Source organism: Mauremys reevesii, linkage group 5 (assembly GCF_016161935.1).
Source record: "Mauremys reevesii isolate NIE-2019 linkage group 5, ASM1616193v1, whole genome shotgun sequence".
In the NCBI taxonomy this organism is placed as follows: domain Eukaryota; kingdom Metazoa; phylum Chordata; order Testudines; family Geoemydidae; genus Mauremys; species Mauremys reevesii.
Window position 1 is genome coordinate 34,617,889 of NC_052627.1, and position 15,870 is coordinate 34,633,758.

At 42.4% G+C, this 15,870-nt stretch overlaps 1 long non-coding RNA gene across 1 annotated transcript in view; it reads left to right on the forward strand.

The window, feature by feature from the left end:
* Positions 1-14,886, forward strand: part of LOC120406780 — a 58,147-nt gene extending 43,261 nt beyond the window's left edge. The window contains exon 3 of the long non-coding RNA XR_005599578.1: positions 14,800-14,886. This is a non-coding gene — a long non-coding RNA (uncharacterized LOC120406780). The remainder of the gene's footprint in view (positions 1-14,799) is intronic.
* Positions 14,887-15,870: the final 984 nt, after the last annotated feature.

Genomic DNA, 15,870 nt, shown 5'->3' on the forward strand with positions numbered 1-15,870 from the left:
GACTCTATGCACTGCCCCTCTCTGTAAACACTGCCCCTGCAGCTCCCATTGGCCACAGCTCCCTGTTCCCAGCCAATGGGAGCTGTGGGGGCAGGGCTTGCAGGCAGGAGCAGCACGCAGAGAGAGACCCCTGCCCACCCAGAGCCATGGGGCCGTGCTGGCTGCTTACAGGAGCGGTGTGGAGCTCGAGCAGGCAGGGAGCCTGCCTTAGCAGCAGCCTCATTACACAACCAGAGATCACGATTGACTGGGAGATCCTCTAGGATCACTGATCTAGTCTAATCCCCTGCTCAAAGCAGGACCAACACCAACTAAATCATCCCAGTCAGGGCTTTGTCAAGCCTGACCTTAAAAACCTCCAATGATTGAGATTCCACCACCTCTCTAGGTATCCCATTCTAGTGCTTCACCACCCTCCTAGAGAAATAGTTTTTCCTAATATCCAACCTAGACCACCCCCACTGCAACGTGAGACTATTGCTCCTTGTTCTGTCATCTGCCACCACTGAGAACAGCTGAGCTCCATTCTCTTTGGAACCCCCCTTCAGGTAGTTGAAGGCTGCTATAAAATCCCCCCTCACTCTTCTCTTCTGCAGACTAAATAAGCCCAGTTCCCTCAGCCTCTTCTCGTAAGTCATGTGCCCCAGCACCCTAATAATTTTTGTTGCCCTCTGCTAGACTCTCTCCAATTTGTCCACATCCTTTCCATAAGTGTGGGGCCCAAAACTGGATGCAATACTCCAGATGTGGCCTCACCAGTGCAAACAGAGGGTAATAATCACTTCCCCCTGATCTGCTGGCAATGCTGCTACTAATACAGTCCAATATGCTATTAGCCTTCTTGGCAACAAGGGCACACTGTTGACTCATATCCAGCTCTCGTCCACTGTAATCCCCAGATCCTTTTCTGGGGAACTGCCACTTAGCCAATCGGTCCCCAGTCTGTAGCGGTGCATGGAATTCTTCAATCCTAAATTCAGAATTCTGCACTTGTCCTTGTTGAACCCCATCAGATTTATTTTGGCCAGATCCTCCAATTTGTCTAGGTCACTCTAGACCCTATCCCTACCCTCCAATGTATCTACCTCTCCCCCCAGCTTAGTGTCATCTGCAAACTTGCTGAAGGTGCAATCCATCCCATCATCCAGCTCATTAATGAAAATCTGGGGCACTCCTCTTGATACTGGCTGCCAACTAAACATCGAGCCATTGATCGTTATCCATTGAGCCCAACAATCTAGCCAGCTTTTTATCCACTTTATAGTCCAATCATCAAATCCATACTTTTTTTAACTTGCTGGCAAGAATACTGTGGGAGACTGTATCAAAAGCTTTGCTAAAGTCAAAATATATTGTGTCCACTGCTTTCCCCATAACAACAACTTGCTGCTGCTGAGCTAAGAATGAAAGAGCTCCCTAGAGAGGGAGATCTCTCTTCCTCCTGGGGTCTTAGAAAATAAGGGCTGAAAGATGTAGGGATATAAAACTGTGATAGTGCACAGTATGCTAGGCTGCTTCCTGCCTAGCATACTTGGCTGTGTGAATCGCTTTCTGTGGAGCTTAACTCAGGCTATGTGGATTGAAGTGTTGTTCCTGTGACTTTTCTAGGTGCCACAAAGGTCAGCACTGTAATATCTACATCTCTTTCAAAGAGCTGATTAAGTGCTAATCAAGTGATTAAGAAGGTAAGGTGCTGGACTGGAACTCAGGATATATGGGTTCAGTTCTTGGCTCTGCAATAGACTTCTTGTGCAAGTCACTTAATTCCTCTGTCCCTCAATTCTGTATCTGTAGAGCGAGGAGGAGAATACTTCTTTATCTTACAGTGCTGTTCTGAGGAGATAAAGATTTAATACCTGGAAGGTGCTCAAATAATGGTAAGGGCCATGTAAGTATCCAGCTAGATAGTTAACAGGTGGCATAATGTAAAAGCTCCCTGGTTATGAATCAACTCTTAATACACAGTAGATGGTCTAATTTTTCGAGTTACATGCCCTAGATGTGTTTAAATAACTTGTTAAATAACTTGCCTTTGAAAACAATCAATAAAAGCCTGGAAGCTTAAGCATTTACTTTCAGCAAATAGTTGGCATGTAGTATTTTGTCAATCACAGTCATAATACCTTTATAAGGTATTAATGAAACTAGAAAATGATTGAAAACCTTTATCTTGCTGAACTGATTTGGAAATGTCCAACACCAATTCAAAACTCACGTGTCCAAGCACGAATGGAAAGATTATGGTCACAAAAGGTGGCTTTTAGGTTTTTTGTATAATAGTACACTAAGGACCAACCAGCATGACTGGCAGGTCAGATGTATTTCTTACCAGGCACACGGTCTGTTTACTTCACGCAACTTGTCTGAGTACAAGTTTCCTGAGCAATACCATGGAGGGTATGTGAGTGATGTTCAGCAAGTGATGGGGTGTGTGGATTCCGTTTCTTTTGTTTTGTGGAAACATATAAAATGAACTGAGAGAACTCTTAAATCAGCATGTCTCTGGGTTACTGTCCCTTTAAGAGGAGCTGGGCCCAACCACACTTGTAACCTAATCATCTGCCTCTCAGTTGATGCTGTGAGGCCACAGATCAGATGTTAGATTGAAAATCACCTGGTCTTCAGCCAGTAAGTAGCTCAGTTGAACTGGAGAACTGCAGGGAGTAGAAAAGCTCCTCCAGGAGACCCTAGAACAGTGGTTCTCAAATTGTGGTTTGGGACCCTAAAGTGGATTTAATGGGGTCGCCAGGGCTGGTGTTAGATTTTCTGGGCCCCAGTGCCAAAGCCTGAGCCCCACTGCCCAGGGCTGAAGTCAAACCCTAGGGTTTCAGCTGTGTGTGACAGGGCTCAGTTTACAGGCCCCCCACCTGGGGCTGAACCGCTTCGGCTTCCCCACCAAGATGGTGCAGCTTTGGCCCCTCCCTGGGGTCATGTAATTTTTGTTGCCAGAAGTGCAAAGAAGTTTGAGGACTGCTGCCCTAGAACAAGGGAAAACTCAGCTTATAATTCTCAGGCCAATGGTCTGTAGAGTGTAATACTGCAGGGAACAACCTAGAAAGAAGGGAGAAGAGATGCTTGCCTTGAATCCCAGACAGAGAGTAATCCAGTAGGGAGTAGATAGTCTCCTGCAGACAACCTGAGATCAAGGGGAAAGGACATGACTAGTATGCTGATCTCCTGTTACATAGTTTTATTTTGAAAAAATAAAACTAAGCTCTGAATAACAGAGGGGAATTGTGTGGCTGGAAAGTTCTTTGGTGCCCTGACCAGCAAGTTAGCCTGACAGCTTACACAGCACTGAGAAGATGGAAAAATACACCTCCCAAAACACATAAGGAGAGACTGCCACCACAACATCTTAATGCAGCTGTAATAAATAAAGAAGGCGGGGGAAGACAGAGAGGTTCCTGATGTCTGGTATAATGAGGTGGCCAACCTATTTTCTAAATACCCTTAAGCCTTGTATGATGGGAGGGTGGTGGGTTTCCAGCAATGGTGCTGGGTCCAGATTAATGGTGTGAAAGGGAGCAAGGCTGAGGGCAGCTTTTCCCAAAGGTGGCATGAATAAATTAGAAGGATGGCCTGCACTGGACAAGTTACTGCCTGATACCTTTCCCCATGTGTTAAGAAAGCTGCAGCCAAGTTAAACCACAATCAGTGTCTTGTCTTCCTGAAGTGTCCAGGGCAATTAAATTGAAAATGAATGATCCATACTTTGGTAGCAATCATCAATTGCAAGTGTACACCTGCATTACTACTTGTAAAACTGGGGCACTTTTTGAGTGGTTAAAGCACTGAGCCTTCAGCTTCATACCTGATGTAGTAACTAAGGCCCTAAAAGTCTGAGTTATGACTACTTAACAATTGCCAAGCCAGCATTGCCTTTTAAAAAAAATAGGACAGAGGCTGCGAGAATAAAAACCCAAGGTCTATCTGCTGGATTTTTTTCAATAGTCTGAGGAAACTCACAGCTGTTGCAGCCTTTTGTGAGAAACTACTTCTGGTGCACCTAAGGCAGTGGTTCTCAACCTATTTACCATTGTGGGCTGCATATGCAGCTCTCTATGGACCACATCCACACACTATATATACTACCTGTATAAGCCTGAGGATGTCACATGGGCCACAGCTGTGTGCTGATTGGGCCGCAAGCAGCCCACAGGTCGTGGGTTGAGAACCACTGACCTAAAGAGACTTCCCCTTTTTCCTTGTCTGTGAATTAATAAAAAATACTATTAAATTAATATCAAACATTGATATTATAAAGTTTACCAGATACAGTTGTAAAATGGCAAACTTGATGGAATCTAATATTGTAATTAAAATGCGTGAAAGGGAAGTTAACTATAAATGATACAGCACTGGGCAAAATTTTATAAACTTTAGTGACAGGGTTTACATCATAGGCAATCCAGTTAGGAAAGAAAGAAGTTGCATTCATATTGATTTCTTTTAGTCTAAGCGATAAAGTGGAGTCAGGCTACGTTTTGCAATCAAGCATTCATATGGTATAAGTTAATGAAATACACCTGAGCTGAAAGAGGTTGTAAATAAAAGGAACTGAAATCAAACAGTGTGTTTATAAGGACACTTGACCACTGAGTGGAATAATTGGAAATGTAACTCTTTGATTAATAATGCACAGACTCAGCTCAGTGAGATGTACTAAGGTCCTACCATTGTTAAATCAAGGAGAACAAAAATAGAAGAGTTAGATAGCAGTTCTGCCTTGCTGGAGAACAATAGTTCTTGAAGTGACTTTGCATTGTATAACAGACTGTTAAAACAAATTTCAAGAGTATCAAAGAATATGGATGAACTTTGTATAAATTATATGAACTTTAAAGTGGCCATTTCAGCACCTACCAGGGTATTGATACAGGAACTGCAATTTGAGCCAGCATAAATGCAAAATTGGCCAAGGGATGCATGACAAAGGGACCTGTAGAAAGCAACTAGCAGAGGTAAGTTTCTGACCCGTGCAAACCAACTAGTGTTTAAAGTATGTCCCATGATGATTGTACCAGCAGTTATCACACAACTTGTCTTACACAAGCTGATGTGGCAGGATGTGTTACACAAAGAGAATGAAAAATTCTAGTCCCAGTTGCAAGAACTCAAGATTTTAAATCAAGATAGGATTTTTTTCTAAAAGATCTGCTTTTGCAATTATTTTGGGGAAGTTCTATGGCCTGTGCTCTACAGGAGGTCAGACAAGATGATCACAATGGTCCCTTCTGGCTTTGGAATCTATAAACTGAAAAGCTGCTGTTTCATTCTCTGATTGAATAGTGAAAGAAGACAGCTATCATTTTGGCTGTACATTTCAAATCTTTGGAAGAAGTATGGGTCACTCTCTGATTGAGGAACCGAATTGGACCAGCCAGCAGAAACAGAATAAAATGGCCTATCTCCTTCAGCACAATAATTCCTGAAAGCCAAAGACACCTGAAAGGGAGAAGATTGAGGTCCTGGGCTGACCATCTGGGAGTCCTCTGGTAATAGCAAGTGTCTATTTCTTTCTGTTTTCCAGAAACTTGGATTGCCTGCTAGGAAACAGAGGCGGCAAGTTATATGGTTCCGTGGAGCTTGGGCTCCAACAAATTCAGGGCCCGGGGGGCCCGGCTCCGCCAATGTTTGGGGCTGGGTCTCTCCTCTGGCCTCGTCTGCCACTCCTGCACGCCTCCCCCGAACGTCCCTGCCTGCCCTAGGCACTGGGCAGCTGCCCCCTGCAGCTCTGCACTGTGCTCCCTCACCAGCTGCTGCCATAGCCGGCTGCAAGGGAGGGGTGCCGGGGGCAGGCTGAGGCAGCTGCTGCACCTGCAGAGGGAGGACGGGAGGGGAGGCACATGGCAGCCCTTCCCCCATCCTCCAGGCAGGCGACTCCAAGTTGACTCTGAGCAGGGGAGGGGCCTTTTCCTGGCTGGACCTCCTGAGCAGCAACTTCAGGGAGGTTGGGTGAGTGTAATGCTAGGGGGGCTGGGGAGGGGGCCCCCTCCCCTCGAGCTCGCTGCTGCCAGGGAGGAGAGGACTGGGAGGACTGGGAGTCCTTCTTTCTGGCCCCCAGCCCTGGGGCAGCCTGCTTGCTGCACCACAAACTCCACATCCCTGACCCAGCCCCATGCCCTGCAACCCAACCCTCTGTCTCAGCCCAGAGCCTGCACCCAGCACCCAAACTCCATCCCAGAGCCCCCGCACCCAAACTTCCTCCCACAGCCTGCACCCGAAACCCCCTCCTGCACCCAAACTCCCTCCCAGCGGCCTTAGGCAGGTGTGTATTGGGGCGGGGGGACTTGGACCCTTTCTGGGCACCATCAAAAATTATACAAACCTGCTGGGGAAAGTGTGTCCGTCCTTCACTCTACCTGTGTTTGCAGTGCAATTCCTGCTATGAAACATAGCTGAGCTGTAAGCTGATGGCTGAGCTGATAAGTAACACACAAATTTGCTCTTGGCAGACCATCCAAATCAGTCAATTCACCACTTCCTGAAACTGAATACCTAATTAGTAAGGAAGTGTACACACTTGTATATGTGTTCTAAATATTGTCAGAGTTGCTGTTTGTGTCTCTATTTTGGAACAGATTCTGGTCAAAATTGTTGTACAGTAGCTTTAAAACCAACCAAGTTACTGTGGTTAACTAAGATTGTAGAACTGTACAATAGTTAATGGTTTCATACTGCCTTTCAAGTTCTACAGTCAGAAAATGAGACCAAGTGTCAAGCTTTTTCTACTGCACTCTTTCTATACAGTCTGTCATGAATGTAGGCATTTATTTTTAGGTAGTTAGGAGTGTTAGATCCTGGGGCTAACATTATTCATTGGGAAGTAGGTTAAAAGGGTTGACGGCTATAGATCTATTGCGAAGGAAACCTTGTAAAACTGGCATGTAGGTAACTGATCAAATTGTTTTATGATCCGGCTTTGAATTGTTTTTTCCCCTGTGTTAGCAACACCATAGCTGATATTGTCACTAGTGAGGCCCTGTTCAGAGGGATTCTTAGTCAACACTCTAAACAAACTCACCTTCCTGAGATCGTAACAGAGTATAAGTATTTTCTATTGTGGCTGCGTAATTTGAGTCAAAGCCTAAATGGTTATATTGACCACTTTTCTAATGTACGTAACTAAACCATCGGCAATACCATTTTTGCTTTCTTGTATCCTACACTATTGATGGCTGCTGTAAGGTTATTCGATCAATTCAAAAAAACAGTTTCAGCTCGAGTCCTTTCTCTTTAGTTAAGAAAACAAACTTAAACGACCCCCCAGAAAAGCTGTATGGGTAATCTGTTAAACAGTTGCTTAATGAAGGCATGTTTTATATCTGAAGTGTACACGGACAGCTACCCAATGTGCATCTTTGTTACTCTAGTCTTTTTTCCATGCACAGAAATGAATTTACAGCCTCAGTGAATCCTTAAAAGGTTTCACGTACACTGAACTATACTTACATACACAAGGGTCTGAATAAGTATACAAAAAAGGACAATTCATCATAAACAGTAACAAGCTTTAAAATTTCAATTTATATTTCATAAACAAGCAGACAAGATACAGAAGATTTGTTCATTCTTTATCCATAAATATTAAACACCAGAAAATGTTCTCATATTTCAGTAATAAAAGAAAAAATATTTTAAACAAACTGGGTAAAGAGACATGAGTTACCGTTCATTACTAGACTGCAAAACACAGCTTATAATAAACATCAGAGTAGTCCTACCGGAATTCTGCCACTACTTTAATTAACAAATATATCATATGTTTTGGTCATTTATGCCTGCTCTGGAGATCAGAAAAAATCAGTTTCTCATCTGGTTCCATAACCAATGGTGCTGCTGTGTAATGATTCATATTTAACACAAACAGCAGGTAGCTGCAGTCTATTACTATAAATCACATTTTTTCAGCTTGCACACTTCTTACTGGTTTGCCCTTGATGTGTGTGGATCTAGAAAATTATATTTTTACAAATTTCAAATACAAAGACCCAACTAAGGACCAGATCCTGTAAACACAGCTGCTTAACTTTATACAGGTGAGTAGTCTAATTGAGTTCAATTGGAGTACTCACATGTATAAAGTTAAGCACCTGTGTTACTATAGTATCTGTTTGCAAGATTGGGGCAATAAATTCTTAAGTACCTTCTTAAAGTGCCTGACTCGTGTTTATTATGACTTTATTACTTTGCTTGTATTCCTTTTTACATCAGCATGGCTGCAGGGAGAGGCTACTCAAAATCTATAAAACTAGTATTTTTGAGTATGTGCACTATTGCTGTTACGTAATGTGAAATGTGAAGAAATAACATTTGACAAATTAAATACAAAAAAGATGTTAAGGTCATAAGGCTGCACAATTAAAATCAGAAGAAGTCTGGATTTGCAAAGTACGGGCCCGATCCTGCAAAGAACTCCATGCAGACAGACTCGTACATCCACATGGAGCCCCACTGTAGCCAATAGGAAGGATTTTCAGAAGTGCTCAGTGGTGATCAGACTATACTCCTAGTGAAGCCAAGGACAGTTTTACCATATGGGGTGCTTACGAGTAATATATACCAGACTTCACAGAAATGCCTATGGAATGTCCAACAGCCCAGAAACCCACGTCGTTCTCAGTGCTATGTTATACTCTTCCAACATATTCCTTCCACTCCAATCACATTGTGTGGCCTCTTCTGTCAGCCCTACTCAGCTTCTGTGCCAGGGTATTCCCTCCTGGCTTCTTGCAATTCCTTTGTGGCCCCTATGCACAGCCAAAGTAGTGTTTGGAGGCCAGAGCAAGGGGAAATTGCAGCCATGGCATGTTTGAGACTAGAACTTTGATTTAGACCAACAAAAAAGTAAAAAGTCATAAATCATATTTAAGGATTCATCCATAACTCTCTCTTCATCAGAGCATGAGTAGTCCCATTAAATGTATATGCTAATAGAACAGCATACCAGATGGGCCAGACTTGGAGAGATTAGTTCCAGAGCAGAACTATCCCAAAATTCAGGGATTTTTTAAATTCAGTCTTTTTGTTTGACCTGATATAGAAGTATTAGGGGGTTGTGAAGTTTGCATTAGCTCTTAGCCTGCATCTAATCTTTGCTTACAGCTTGGTGAGAATTCAGAACCAGGGATTGAGTATCAGTCCATTTATACTCATTTTTGAAAATGGCTAGAAAATCAAAGCACAGCTCACTGATTGGTGTAAAATTGTATGGTTGTAGAGACATATAATGATATGACACATGATTGCAGGGTAGCTGCTTTCACAAATATGTATGGGGACATGAAAACAGCCACAAAATAGACAGTACTGATACAATCTTTGAAGAAAAATCAGTTTCTTTGGACTTGCAAGTGTGTGCATGTCTGCATTACACATACTTCCTGGGCATACTGACTTGCCCAGGGCACACTTACAATTACATCTAATGTGATACTGAAATACTGAACACAAAGAAGGTTGGTTCCTTAGCAACAATGTCTCAGAACTTGCTCACACGTCTCAACAGAGGTATTCAAATAATATCACTGGCGTAAGCAGATACCAAGCATGGTGATCTACAGATCTATTGCAATGGACATTAGTAGCAGTAACTTTATTTATTCAGTTCAAGAAATAACACACACAAAAGTTATGGTGTAGATGATGGTTCAGATTCAGCTCAAGTTTACCCAAGCTACCAGAGTGAACCAAACTGCATAGTCCCCCAAGCTACAAAGTCCACCAGGCAGAAGACAGTAGTGGTACAAAGTGATTATAATCTTCTCTCTGCTTGGGCGTTCAGAAAAGGCCGCCAGTACCCATAAAAGCTCACTCCTGACTAGGAAGCATGTGTGGCTATGATAAGGGTCGGCAGAGCCAGATGCCCTGATTCAGTGTTTTCCCCAGAGCAGCTCCCACAGATGGAAGTCGGTGTGGATGTCTTATTTTAAATTAAGGAAAAGAAGAAAAGAACAAGTGTATGATTGGAGGGAGGGAGGGAAAGAGAGGAGGTAGGTAGGTAGGTAGGGGTGTGTGTGTGTGTCTCTCTCTCTCTTTCCTGAAGGGGCCCCGACTTTCAGAAGTCTGGAAAAATGTGGACTCAGGCAGCCTGTGTTCAGTTCCCAGTTCTGCCATAGACATAATTAGGCAAATCACTTAATCCCTTTGTATCTCGGTTCCTCAGGTGTAAAATGGGGAGTCCTCCCACTCCATCATGTCTAGTTAGAGAGTGGTTCTTATATGTATAACACCCAGCACACAGTTGGGGCCTCTAGGTGCTACTGTAATATAAATAATAATACACAGATAAGAGTTATAATAGTTGCTTACACCAAGATTTGGGCCATAGGAAGCCTGGCTGGTTACTAGCCAGATGAAGGGATACCATCCACTGTGGGAAGAAATACAAGACTTAAATAAATAGTTCCAGACTTGTGGAATAGTTAGGAATTTCCTGAACTTTAGATTTAAGTGGAATGTTCATAATCTTTATTTCCCTTTCCACAGGTTTGTTCAGATCTCAGGAAAGATGATAGAAGTGCAGAATAAAAATCGACATTTTCTTTTATCAAAGAAGTGGGTGAGAAAAATGAGTAACTTTATTTTAAAAAAATCAGCCCTTAGCAGTTTTCTCCCCATTCCTTACCAAGACACATACTGTTATAAGATTTATCTAACTCTTACAATGATAAACCCTGCATCATCTGGGCTTACTCTTTACATTTGTAAGCAGGGTCTGAATGAGCTTTCCCGGGGAGGGCAAGAGCTCATTCAGACCCTGCTTACAAATGTAAAGAGTTAGTGATGAGCTGTGGAAGAGGACTTCAGGAGCCGACCTTGTTTGCATGGGCACACCCACCCTTCCTGGGTGCTCACCATGATGGGACTGCTTTGCCCAAATTATCACTTTTGGCTGGTGTTGGCTCACAAGTTATTTTGTTATTGGGGCAATGGTACTAAAGGGTTGTGTATCCTTGTTGTGTGAATCAAGGGAAGCAGAACTGTGCTTCGCATACCTTGACTGAGGGACTCACCCTCAACTAAAGTGCACTTGCTAAGCAGGAGACATGGGTGCCAAAGTCCAGTGGAGTTGAGAGAAGGTGGGGACAGGTATGTGTATTTGGTGCTGTGGGCCCTGCCTAAGAGTCCTAGACACCATTTGACCCCTTCTCTCTCCACTGTGTAATAAGAGAGCTGGTTAAGATTCAATTCAGAGTCTTGTTGCACACTAATAGAGCTGAAATCACTGGTAACTAGGCCTTTGAGGCCTGCTTTGGCAGGGCCACCCAGAGGGGGGGTAAGTGGGGCAATTTGCCCCAGGTCCCATAGGGGCCCCCACAAAGAATATAGTATTCTATAGTATTGCAACTTTTTTTTTATGGAAGGGGCCCCCAAAATTGCTTTGCCCCAGGCCCCCTGAATCCTTCAGGCAGCCCTGTGCTTTAGGGGAGTGTCTTTGATGTAAGAGACTGCCCAGTCTGCACTAGCAGTGAGGCTCCCCCACTAACTGCTGAAATCACTGAGAGCTGTATGAATTGGTGGGACCTCAAGACATACCAGAGGGTGCAGAGTGGAGGTGAACCGCCGGCAGGGCAGTCAACAGAGTGGAGGTGAGCCGCCGGCAGGGCAGGAAGTGGAACAGAGTGGTGACCAGCCAGCAGAGTGGAGTGGTGAGTGACCGTCAAGACAACTGATGCTAAAGCAAATGCCTGGACAGCAGAGCATGCCAGGTGCCCCACCACCACCACCACAGGGTGGGAGGCAAGCTCATGCAGATGCACCTCTGAACTCTGGGTCTTCAATGGCCAAGGACAACTGTGAACGGGTTGCGGTGGAGCAAACTTTTGGTTCCTAGATTTAAGAACCTGAGGCAAAAGGACACAGTCCAACGTACTCTGGGATTGGTCTTTTGCTCATGGTTTTATGTTTATGAATCCTGCTGGTGGCATTTTCCCAAATTAATACTGGGTTACTTCCATCCTTTTATTAAAAGTTTATTTTCTACACTCAAACCCTGTGCTTGCGAGAAGGGAAGTACTGCCTCTTAGAGGTGACTGGGTTAGCTGGTTTTGTTGTATTGCTGAAAAGGAACCCCTAGATACTAAACATGACACTTGTTGCTGCTGGATCCAACTGGCAGAAGGGTTACACATTGTACTATCACTTTTCTCATATTTGGCTGGTTTTCATCTGTTTACAGCAAGTAGATGTGTCTGTCAGATAGCGGACATTGATCTTCATCCAAAGTCACTTCATTATAAAGTTCCAGGGGTCCTTTGAGTAGAGGCAAGTCAACCCAGGTGTCATTGCAAGCACCCAGTGTCCTAGTAGTTTGATTAGTGGAGTGTCCCCTGCATCTGTTAGCAATATTTTCCCATTTCACGAGATTGATTCATCACTCTGTTACTCTGAGTTTTATATCAGTGTAATTCTAGTAACTGCAGTGGAATTGCACTTTGGTGAAGAAACTCCCTTGGCTCTGGCCTAAAAAAAAATATTATACATTGATTAAGTTCAGGCTTTTCTTTCCCTTGGCAATTTTCAATCAAAGCCCAGCTCAAGCTTCAAGTTTTCAACAGTTCTTTTCCTTAAACTCCGGTTAAAATGCCAGTTTATACAAAGTTGCAATCCCCTATTTAAATTAAAGGGCTGAAAGCATCATAATATCTTCTCTGGTTCAAGTTATTTAAACAAATATAAACTTAGTATAGGAAGGGAGAGTCTCTTTTACACTAACTCAATGTTCTTAAAATTCACCTTGCAGAGCAGATGAAATTTATAGGCTTCAAGAATATAAAATAACTCCTCTTTGACAGTGCCTCTTAAGTAGTTAGATGGAGTTTTAGCAGCTTGATCACTCACTGTTTGCTGTCAGCAGCTTGAGAGAGGGAGGAAGTCTCAGTCTTCTGTTTTTGGTACAGATCCTGCTCCCGCATATGGACAATATGCTATGCTGTGGCAGCTGTTTTCAGTTGGCTCCCCAAAAATACCTCCCCTCTTTTGCTTCAGCTCTAGTAATGACGATATTCTATAGCTTCCTGGGAGCTCAGCTTCTGTGCAGCTTCTTAGTAGAAGAAAGAGAGGAAAAGAAAATAGACAGAAAACCTCTGATAGCATTATTGAATCCTCAATGGCAAAAAAATGGCTACTGAGCACAGCATATGGAGTACCTCTCTAAAGATAGTTTTTCACATCATATCAGGGAAGACATTAAAAAAAAATAAATGCATTGTGATGGCATACACTGTAGTGCAGCTATAAAAGTACTCTGTGATGTGCCTTCCTTTATAACAAAAGCGGAGGGAGAACTCTTACAGTTGTCTGACCATAGTGTAGAATACTATCCAAGAGGTGGAGTCCCAGAGTTACATATTCTGAGCAAACTTAAAACTAGAAATGAACATGCAATGAAATACTGAATACCAATGTAGGTAACAGGAAAGTGAGCTATTTGAGTAGAACAGAATGTTTTTATTTGCCTGTTTTTCACTGTACTGATCTGGGTTAGCAGTCCAGGTAGTTTCCCCTTCTCTCCCTCCCCCCTACCTCCACCTTCCAGTCTTGAATGTTGCTAAATTTCCAGACAAACAAGTGTTAAATTGGATTGATAGAATTCACGTTTACTATAATAATAATAATTGCAAACTGACTAAGGGATAGATATTGAAAGCAAACTGCAGGCAAGTAATTTTGGCTGACTAGTAGATGTATCAGATGCAAAACTGCATTATTTTCAAGGTATGTACTATGACTGAAATCCTTATTTTTGGTTCTGAAGAAGCAATGGCAGACAAATTTGCTTTCCATCTTAAGCCTTAAAGAGGGTTATGCTTTATCCTGTCAAGTGCAGTTTTGGTCATAGTGATCCATGCATTTTTTATCTCCAGGCTTAATTGTATAAATGCACCATCCTACGATTGAAGCTATCAACCCTTATGAAACTCCACTTGGTACAGAATGCAGCAGGCTTTTGCTGACAGTTATGGATGAAGAACAGCACATCATTCTGGTGTTCTGACCACATCCCTGGCTGCCCATTGCATGAAGTTTAAAATCTTGTTGTGTTAATCTGTACAGCTCCAGACTATATCAGAAACTGTCTCTCCCTCCATGATCTCAAGAATAGGGTGACCAGACAGCAAGTTGAGAAAAATCAGGACGGGGGAGGAGGGTAATAGGCGCCTATAGAAAAAAATCCCCAAAATATCGGTCTGTTCCTATAAAATAAGGACATCTGGTCACTCTACTCAAGAACAATGGAACTTTCAGTGATGGAGGTGAGACAGAGCCTTCTTCTTAGAGTAAGGAATGGTTTTCTACTTCACAGCTTTCAAGACAAACTGCAATGACTCTTTGTCACATTCTTCCCATAATAATAACAATATGATGAAGCTGAGATTCAGAAGAGCAGTGCTGGTAAAATATGTGACAAATTATGCATCCATGAATTTGTGGAATATACAGGTCCTTGCTTATGGTAAAGTTTGAAGTTGTTTAGATATCACTGAGATTTATGTGGTAGCTAGCTACCAGAATACTGGACTGAAATGTAATAAAGGGTACTGTGTCTTTTTTTCCCCTTTTTCATTAAGTGTAAGTTAAGAGAAGTGTCATCCTTCCATTTCCTGGCTTTTATTGTTCACAGCCTTAACATTAATTCATGGTCCAAAAATATCTATAATAAAGTCTATCTAAAAGCATGGCCTTTGCTAGTTGTGTGATCCAATTAACATCTAGCTGTTCATTTTTCTGTTCTTTCAGTGAGGTCTTAACAGAGTTAGCCATGTAAGTCTGACTGAATCCATCTCCTTTCAGTTTAAATGTAACTAATATCACGTCAAGGAACTGATTAACATCCCCAGTGAAATAAAATTGAAGAATTCAGCTGTTGAATAGAATCACTGTAATATACTGATGTCTAAGACAATCTCCTTCAATCAATTTACAGCTGAACAGATCCTCCGACACTGTAGGTGAGTTTCTTTGAGCAACTAGCCATTTATTTTATCCTGCTTTAAAGAGCTAATTTTAACAAAGCAAACATTTATGCTTCACTGGCCTATTAAGCTTTATTACGTTGCAGTTGAGTAACTTTTAGACATACAGTACCGCAGGACACTGTAGAGTTCCATTCAATGAACTCTGAACGCACATGTCTTGAAAACTTGAATATAAATTCAAATGCAGCACTAATGGCTCCATTATGTCACTCATCTCCAGGAAAAGGCATATCAGCATTATATTGCTTGAAATAGATTTTAGATATTTCACCTTTGGGGTTCTGCAGGAATGGTTGAGAGAATTTAACAGCTGTGAAATAAATATACAAGTATCTAGGGGCAGATCATTTTGTCCAGGCTCTGTGTATAAGGGACATGCATATTTGTACTTACAGAGAAGTTGCTGTAATTTTTCATAGGTTGTGCTAATTTTACCAGTAGTTTCAGAGATAGTGATAAAGTGTATGGCTATGCATATGGAGTTTCCTGAATGCATTCATTGATGCATTACAAATTCCTTAGACATTATCATTTTCAAATAATTTTTGTATGACTATCTGGATGTACAGGATTCATTGTATCAGTTAAAGAGTCTCTTAAAGTAGTGCTCTCTCCTTGGCCTTCACTTTACCAAAAAAAAAAAAAGTGAGGGTCAGGCCCAGCAATTGTCCAATATTGGCATAGTTTTAATGTTTTTTTTTATTTAATGTACCAGGAAGCCCCATCCCCAAATCAATAAGACCCACACTACTAGAGAACATAAGAACGGCTATACTGGGTCAGATTAAAGGTCCATCTAGCCCAGTATCCTGTCTTCTGACAGTGGCTAATGCCAAGTGCCCCAGAGGGAATGAACAGAACAGGTGATCATCATGTGATCCATCCC